At 38.2% G+C, this 9,680-nt stretch overlaps 1 long non-coding RNA gene across 1 annotated transcript; it reads right to left on the reverse strand.

Moving 5' to 3' along the window:
- Window positions 1–1,570: 1,570 nt before the first annotated feature.
- On the reverse strand, window positions 1,571–3,087 carry LOC123383022. The gene is made up of 3 exons (XR_006592211.1): window positions 2,998–3,087; window positions 2,371–2,527; window positions 1,571–1,918 (listed from the first exon to the last, which is right to left on the reverse strand). It is a non-coding gene; the product is annotated as an uncharacterized LOC123383022 (long non-coding RNA).
- Window positions 3,088–9,680: the final 6,593 nt, after the last annotated feature.

Consider the following 9,680-nt stretch of genomic DNA (forward strand, 5'->3'; position numbering starts at 1 on the left):
TGAACACAGCTTTGTTCACCTAGCCATCAGTGAAGAGGAGAAAGTGGTCAGGCCACCGCTTGACTCTCCAATGAGAGTTCTTGCCAATAAAGCTCAGTTTTTATTTTATCTTTTAATGTGTATTTATTTTTGAGAGAGAGAGAGAGAGAGAAAGAGAGATACAGAGTGTGAGTGGAGGAGGGGCAGAGAGAGAGGGAGACACAGAATCCGAAGCAGGCTCCAGGCTCCTAGCTCCTAGCTGTCAGCACAGAGCCTGACATGGGGCTCAAACCTCTGAACCATGAGATCATGACCTGAGCCAAAGTCAGTTGTTTAATTAACTGAGCCAGCCAGGTGCCCCCATAAAGTTCAGTTTTTATTCAAGAACTAAACCTTAAATTTTTTCTGACATCACTAATAATTATCTCTTCAAAAATTAATGCATAACAATACTCTACATTCTGTGGAGCAGACACTAATAAAAATAATCTCTTTACAAGCTCATCTATATAATAATATTTGTCTTCTTGGTAAATGGTAAATTTGTCCTTTTGGTGACTAGCCATGATACATGACCAGGTTATTAACAAAGTTTGTGATGAGTCATAAAACATATGAATTTTTTCTCAGGAAAAATGTGAATAGCGATTCAAATACAAAACAAAAACAAAAGCAAACAAACAAAAAACCTTTATATCTTGAAAATTACCAAAATGCTAAGAGAATGTTTATTGCACACTGTGTGGCACTAACCACTTTTGTGGTAGTGGTTTTTATCTGACCTTCTTATTTCTTTCATGGGTGTTGGCCATTATCAGAAGTAGGACCACTGCTGATCAGTAGTTCTACTCTCTCACTTTACACATCCATCACCCCTGCCTTACTTGTCCTTCATTGCATAGTCCAGGAGAGGAAGCATCCAGATACAATGCTCTCAGACCACTAGTTTAAAGTTACCCACAATATCCTTCTTTACCTGAGGTTACTTAATAAAATCAACAGGAACCATAAAACTCTTTGAAAGCTTACATCTTGAACGGAATTAGACTACATCTACTGAAATCAAAATGTGAAAATATTATCTAATTATGAAACATTGGTCCCAGAAAATACATGCATGAAAGGAAAAGGTAACAAGGGACAATGATGGGTAAATATGGACTGACGATTTATTTGGCAGAAAACACTCAGTGTGAAAACACAGCGGTGCCTGGGTAGTTCAGTCAGCTAAGTGTCATACTTCAACTCAGGTCATGAGCTCATGGTTTGAGGGGTTGGAGCCCCCCATTGGGCTGTGTGCTGACAGCGTGGAACCCACTTCCGCTCTGCCTCCATTTCTCTCTGCCCCTCCCCTGCTCTCTAAATAAATAAATAAATAAATTTAAAAACCTGTTAAAAAAAAGAAAGTACGGATGAAATATGGCAATATAGCATACTATTTACAATTTGAGGCAAGTTCATGTGATGAATTAAGAACATTCTTTTAAGGAGAATTGTTAAATCATCCAGGAGCTATCCGTTCTTTTGCCAGTATAACATCTAAGAAAATATAAAGACACCTTATATTGTTATCGGTAAAATGAAACCAGAATTTCAAAAGTCAATTCTCGTAATCACTTTATAAGCAGGACAACTCTGAGTACAGGGCCAGGAGGCCCACCTGCTTTGCTGCTGTCCCTTCTCCACCTGCCACTAGATGTCGCACTGTGGGGTGCCTCTTTTCCCCTTCTGTGCAGAGTAAAGGCAGCAGTGTGAACTCAGGGGTCCATGTAAGGGAATACACACAAGCACGGAGAGGAGTCTTGGCACAGGGTGCTGGGTACCGTTGCTATGCTGTTTGGTGATGTTATTGTAGAGTTGGAAGAGAATACATTGTTCCAATAACCAGCATGATGTCCTTGGTTTCTTAAAACTGGGATCCAGAAAAGATTGATGACTTCTGAGTGTCAGAGGGAAGAAAGGAAATTCATCAGCAATAAAAATAAGTTGTAGCATTTTTCTCATCTCACAAATTACATTTATTCATGAATCCCTTTTCGAGAAACTTTAGAATGTTGTGAAATTTTTTCAAGTATATTTTATTGGCTCCTTACTTTTTGCATTAAACAAATTGACTTGATGGCCAATTCTTACATCAAAGGAACTAGCCTCCCACCTAAGGCCATTAGTAGAAGCGTTGGGGCATTTTGAACGAAAGCAAAAACAGTACAATTAGGATACATTTTGAATACTAGAAAAACTGCTGGGGGGAAATTAAGAAACTAACAAGCACAAAGAGCTGGAGCATAAGAGAAGTGAACTTGAATGTTGAGTCAGATCAGAGCTGGTGTTACACCTGAATACCTCCTCAAGATAGAAAAGGAAACTGCCACATGAGAAATATTCCTTTACCTTGCAGGGGGCTAAACGTTCTGCACCCTCAAAACAGTGCTCTAAAAGAAAAGCCTGTGCGTGGTGAGGAGAGCAGATGTTGTTGTCAGAAAGCACTTCCAATTACATTTCGAATGTTCCTGTGTTTTACAAAATTGTGGGACTGTTTTGCAGGATTCTGTGGGGAAAAGGAAATAGAAATTTGCTTAACTTACCCTCTGGTCTGATAATTCAAGGGCTATGAGCCTGAACTCAGAGAAAATCAACTAAACAATGCATGATAATGATAAATGAACATATTGCTAATTTTCTCCACTTTACCAATGTAAGTGGTTAAAGGCAGATATAATATTTGATGGTTTAGCAGTGACAGAGTCATTACTTTTCTGCAGATAATTTATGTACAGAAAAAAATGTGCAGATAATTTATGTGCAGGAAAAAAAAATCATTATTTTCATTGATGAAAAGTCTCCTAAAGTCAATATTATACCTTTTGCAAAATTAAATAAAAAGGTTTGAATGTGCCAAGTCTTAAATTGGAATGGAATATTGCTGTTCATATAAAGCATAGTTGTAATTGTCTTGTTAACCAGTTAAAAAACACACAAAACTATTTTTACCCGATATGCCAGTGTGCTATTACTGACCCAATTTTTCAGACTCTGATAGCCACCGAAGATGCAGGCCTCTTTTAACACAGGCATGATTACCCCAAGAAATAGACGGTGTCTCTGTGAGAAAAAGAAGTAAAATGAGCCCCCTCAATTCAAATTAAAATCCAGCAAACAAACAAACAACATTGAACTATCTGAAATAGTTATGAGTAAGGTGTTAAATTCTGTTTTGGTATGGCAGTCTATTATGCCATAAATTGTAATTTATGTTTTCAATCAACGAGGCAAAAATACTTTATATAACTGCTACAGACTGAATGTTGTATTCGATATAAGTGGACGGTATTTACAATACACACACACACACACACACACGTGCACGTACATACACAAGTACTGAACCGCAGGGAACTTAAAGTCCTTTTGAAAGGAGAAAATATACACATATTTCAAGTATTAAATAGTCAAATCACCATATTGACACTGTTATTACTATATGATCTTACATAGGTTTGATCTTCAAGCAAGAATCTAGCACCAATGTTTCACGTATAAAAAAAATTATTTCAATGAACTATAATTAAGCAGCAGACCTATAAAATAAATGCATCCTCTTTTCTTCCTTATCTTTCCACTTTAATCTCTGTAAAGTCATCACTTACCTCCTTGCTGTGAGGACTATCAAGAAACTCAATTTCAGTCGTACTTACTTTTGGTTATTCTCTTAAAAGTTAGTGGTTTCAAAGAAAGGTTTCCCAGCACTGCCCTTTTTTTCTGAGAAAAGTGGATTTTTAATTTAATTTCATTTAATTTTTTTTCTTTTTTTTTTAAATATGAAATTTATTGTCCCATTGGTTTGCATACAACACCCAGGGCTCATCCCAACAGCACTGGTCATTTGATGGCAATTAATACATCACCTTTTAATGTACTGTTTTTGGTGTCCAAGTATGTCAGGACCACAAAAGTTGAGTCTCCTGCTTCTGCTCCAGATTTCCATGGGCCTCCCAATCCAAGGGTTGGGAAGAAGGGTAGAGTGGAGAAACACTCCTCTGTAGGCGCCACCCCACCCCCTGGCATAATGGAAAACAGCTACAACAGCACTGTGCCATGCAGTACTGGGTTTCTGCTTTGGACCCTAATACTTGGCTACCATGCGGCTTTGCATAAGTTTCGTAGCATCTGCGAACTCTAGTGGTTTCACCTGTAAATCTGAAATGACCTCACCTGCTCACTTCTTAGTGAGGGTGTGTGACCGTCGAAGCATGAAAATCTCTATTCCTGTCATCCGTCTGTCCCGGGTAGAATGCAAGCCTCACACAGCCATAATGTGTGGCACACAAATGTTGAATTACCGGATTTCTTAAAACTTAAATCACATGGGAGAGTGGCCTAAACCATTTATGGGTGAGGTAAGTTTATCAATATATCTAAGTAAAATAGTAGAATTTTTTGGTAGGCAACTGGGGGTGTGTGTGTCTAAGACAGAGAGAAAGAAAAAGAGAGAGAGAAAAAATGTGTATTTTGTTCATGTCTTGTCTTTTTCAAGACTAGAGGTAGACATTGGGGAGTTATTTGCTTGGAAATGATAAGTGAAGCTATTGAATGATGTGAGAAAGATTTGGCACAGGACCTTAAGAAACATTAAGATTTGCGGGATAGATGAAGGTGAATGTATATGAGGATATATAAAAACATGATACAGTCAGAAACAATGAGTTTCAAGTTTTGCTTAACAAGGACTGGTCTGCGATGTTGAATTTGCTGGCAAGTTCCATCAGCGAGGATAGGCCAGGTTATGCTGTGGTAACAAGCAGCATCCAAATCTCTGGCACAGCCAATGAAGGAGCCATATCCATCCACACTCTCACTTGCTGGTAACCCAGGCCTGTGAAGCATCACTGCTTGAATGTTAATTTTTTGCCATACTAGAGAGACACAAACACTGTTAGAGTTGTGCGCCAGGAAAGGTGTTTGACCCAGAAACACAATGTCTCATTAGCACACAAATCACAAAATTCTACGCAACTACAAGGGGCCCCTAGTCAATCCTGACCATGTGTCAGGAAGGGGATGGTGTTGAGACAAACTTTCCAAAAACCACAAGAGCTATCACAGATCTAGAGTAAGAAGTATTCTTAAAAATGTCCAGTCGATTGAGTGACACAGAAATTACTACAGACAACGGGGACATCGGTGTCCTGGAAAACTGTCCCTGACAAGGCTGATGGAATTGGGATTAAATTCCAGGTCACTGGCAAGATGGAGATAAGAAAAACCTTTACTACTGACACAAGAAGGAAGAAAGAACAGAGCTGATAGCAGAAAACCAAGGTGAGAATTTGCTTATGGATTACACTGCTCTGTAAAGTAGAAGGTTTGTTGAGAATAGACAAAAAAGATCATAAATCTGAGCATTTATATGGATTTTTAAAGAGCCCTGTGGAGGATAGAAGAAAGAAAATACTAGGAATTACAATTTGTAAGGATTGTGTCCTTCATATAAACTGATCTGTGAAATTTTGAGTAGTCTGTATGATATTCAGACTTGTCTGAGAGCACAGTGCTCTCTCCTTACTTGTTTGGTTTCTTTCAATTACTTTATAAAGATTTTTTTTTTCATATCTGCGTCCACAGCATTTAGAAAAGTTAGTGCAAGTAGGTTTATCATTCTTTTCCTATTGATCATAAAATTATTTTTGTGTATGATAAAGTTTTATTTTACTTTCATTTAATATACATAGGTCATATTATGTTAATTCTAGTGTTTTTAAACAATCTTTTTTTTTCAATGTAAGGTCTCCACCCATCATGGGGCTTGAACTCACAACCCAGAGATCAAGAGACATGTGTTGTATTGCCTGAGCCAGCCAAGCAGCTCTTAAACGATTGCTAAGCTACCTGGGGCGATAGTAATCATCTGCAAATTATAATTGTGTCTCTTTTCTAGTGCATATATCTTTTGCTTCTATGTCATGTTCTTTTGTACTGCCTGAAATTCTAGACCAGTATTACATAATCATTTTGATAAAATATTTATAACTGTTCCTGATAATTATTAGAGAGTTTTCATTAATTCGGTTAAGGTTTAAGTATCTGGTTGAGGAAGTATAACTCACCCTATTCTTTGTAATAATGCATTTTCTATCAACATTAGTTTCAACCTTCATTAAAGTCTTTCAGAAGCTGTCAAGATATACAGAGGTTTTAAATCCTTTGATTCACTGGTCACACCATCTTTCCTTCCTATTAATTTTTCAACTTGAGAAAAAAATTACTTTGCATCTTAAAAGTTATTTTTTCAATATAGTTTATCAGTAGGAAACTTAGATTACTCACATTTTTCAATTGGAAAACATGCATAATTATAGTATCTCATTTTGTCTTGATTGCTTCTCACTATTCACTGCTGTCATTGACAATGCAGGCTAGATTTTATTGCTTTTATCTCATCTCTGATGGTTTAGGTAAGTGTTAAATACTTCTTGTAGTCCTAAATTCTGGCATTTAATAAATGGTTATTATCCAGATGTATCCCTAAATACGTGTATTTTTTTAATATCTCAGAATTATCCAAATGTGAACCCCAAATCTCTTCCCTTTTGAGATACGAGAAATAATTTGGGGCCACTTTCAATACCCCAAATTCCCTTAATTTCACTTTTACTAAGAGATTTTTATTTCTCTTTCTCACGTCCTCCCTTCTCTGCTTCTCTCTCTCTTTCTCTCCCTCTCTCTCATCCTAAAGATGCACTTTTCAGGTTTAACTTTGACAAGTTTTTCCGAATAGATAAAATTATGTATTCAATGTCTTCCAACTGAATTAACAGAAACAATTTTTGTCAGTTTATTGCTGCAACTGTTAAAATAAGATAATCAACAATAAATGTATCCTTTCCCAATTTTATAAAATTACTTACATAATAAGTGATGTTCATCATTGCTACATTTTGTGTTGCTTGCTTCACTGCCAGGCAGTGACAGGCAGGACAAAGCAAAGGGGTGACTGGCAGGAGGCAGTGGCAGGGGACTATTTTAAAGGGGGAAAATGAGGAGGTACGGTGACTATGGAATATTCCCTCTTTTGGTAACTATGCCTGGTTGTAAGTAACCCATTGGCCAGTTTGGGCCTATGGATATTTTGAGTCGGGTCAGCTGTCTGTATTCAGCCAGGGGGTCACTATGGGCCCTTTCGACATTCCATTGCTCAAGACCGTTTGCCTAACAGTGGCCTCTACAGTCACCTCGATATGTAAAGAGTTTCAGAAATTCTGATATAAAGAATCTACCTCTATCTCCTTTGCTCTGTCTCAGGTGAGTTCTTTCACCTCTCATGCCACCAGCTTCATCCAATTGTTGCCCCAGATTTGAGGCCCCCATCCAATCTAGAAACACTCCAGATAGACACCATAGTGACTTTTCATGAAGAGAAATAGATTGGTAGGACCTTTTAAATCTATTTAGGTGTGCACATTTTTTTTCCCAAAGACTATCTCTAAAAACCAATGTTCTGGAAAATTCACTTAAAAATAATTAAAACAGAAACATTTGATCTTATTTTGTCAAGGTAAATTCTTAACTTTTAATGAGTTTTTTTTTTAGTGTTTGTTTATTTTTGAGAGAGAGCCAGAGTGCAAGCAGGGGAGGGGCAGAGAGAGAGAGGAGAACAGAATCCAAAGCAGAGTCCAGGCTCTGAGCTGTCAGCACAGAGCCCAACTGGTGAACCTCAAGATCATGACCTGAGCCGAAGTAGGATGTTTAACCAACTGAGCCACTGAGGTGCCCCTAATGACTTTTAATTGTAATTGTTTTCATTATGATAAAAGTTTTATTTCTACTTTCAGAATGTTACCTTTGAAAGTTACCTTCAGCAAGACCGTATATACGATAATCCCTTTCTATAACTGCAGCTCTCATTATTGCATTAAATCTCTGTATTTTTTTGGTCATAATTTGCTGGGAGAAAGTAGTTTTTCCTCTTCCAACTTGGGTCTACCAACCAGGGGCCTGCAAATTAGATGACAATGGACAGATAACAGGAGAAAGGACACAGTTTATTTAGGTGTGCACTTGGGAGTTGCTTACTAACGAGTAACTCACTTGCTGAAAAGCCAGAGATAAAAGATTTATATGTCAGCTTAGCCAGGGAGGGAGAGGTAAAACTTCAATGCAGCACATGCGAGGTTCTAGTGGGATTTTTGTGCCAATGGACAAGTGACTTCACCGTTCTTGATGCTAGGGCTGAGTCTTTTCCCAAATAAGGAGACTCCCCCACTGGGGTAGGGGAGAGGGGGTCAATGGCAGCTATATTTTCAGGAGGCTCTGCCTAAGTTTAGATAATATTTCTTTGTGTGTTTGCTGACTGTTCAGATATTTTCAATTTAAAGTAATTTTCATATCAATCTGTTTAGCTTTCAGATTCTTGTTCTTGGTAATTTTTTATTTCTTTTAAAAAGTCATCTGTCATAAAATGAACCAACAATCCAACAAACTAAACACATTCCGAGAAAAAAAAACGCAGAACTGAATAAATTACTAAGAAGTTCACAATTGATTTCTGTACCTTTACCTCTCAAAGGTTAGCCTGGGTGAGCCTCAGGCTCTTGGCTGCAGCACATGAGTGGATTTAAGACCAATTTTCTTCCCTCACTGCCAAGTTCTACGCTACATGGAGGATGATATCTGGTCCTGGAAAATCCTGGCAGTTTTCTGTTACCACCTCCTTCCCCAAATTATGGTATCAGCACACTAGTTCCTCTACAAATCCATTTCCCAGAGTTCCAGAATTTCCCCAGCCTGCTGTAGTAGGTAGAATTCTAAGATGTGTCCAAGTGTACAAGCCCTGTGAATTTCCTGCCATGGTGTGTAAGGGGCTCTTGTAAATAATATGGAATAACACTTTTATGATTCCGTGATGTTATTTGGCAGAAGGATTTTACAGATCCCTAATCAGTTGACTTTGATTTCACATAAAAGGAGATTATCCTAGATGGGTCGAATCACATGAACAGCCTTTAAAAGAGGTTGGAAAATTTTGAAAAGAAAGAGACTCTCCCTCTTTAGAAGAAATAGCCATGTCATGAGGGGAGGGGCCATGTGGCAGGGATCTGGGGCAGTCTCTGGAATATGGTGGGGTTCCCGGATTGCCATAGCATGAAAACAAGGGTGTCACTTATACACCTGCAAAGAAGTGATTCTGCCAACAACCAGTGAGCTTTGAAGAAGTTCTCAAGCTTCAAATGAGATCACAGTTCCAACTGACGACGTGATTTCAGTCAAGACCCTGAAAAGATCCTTAGCTAAGCCGTACCCAGACTGCTGACCTATAGAAACTGTGAAATCATACATTTGTGCTGTTTTGAGATACTGAGTTTGTGGTGCTTTGTTATGCAGCAATAGAAATGAATATACTTTGTCCCTCGCATATTCCTTCCATATCCCTCAGTCCCTAACTATATTCATGTGCACTTGAGTACTCAAATGGAACTAGAAAGTAGTGTAACAGATTCAGATTTCCTCAGCATGTATTGTCATGGTTGGGATGAGGGAAGGCAGCTGGTCAAACTTGGTTTCAGATTTTGAATCACCAGCTGGTAACACGGATGCCTTGGGCTTTATGTTTTCTTTCCCAACTTCTGTCTTCGTGCTTCCGGTGGCAATTACTTCATCTGCTACCAATTATTTTCCTAAACTTACACTCCTTAGACAACAAAGTT

This window comes from Felis catus, chromosome F2 (genome assembly GCF_018350175.1).
Source record: "Felis catus isolate Fca126 chromosome F2, F.catus_Fca126_mat1.0, whole genome shotgun sequence".
Lineage (NCBI taxonomy): Eukaryota > Metazoa > Chordata > Mammalia > Carnivora > Felidae > Felis > Felis catus.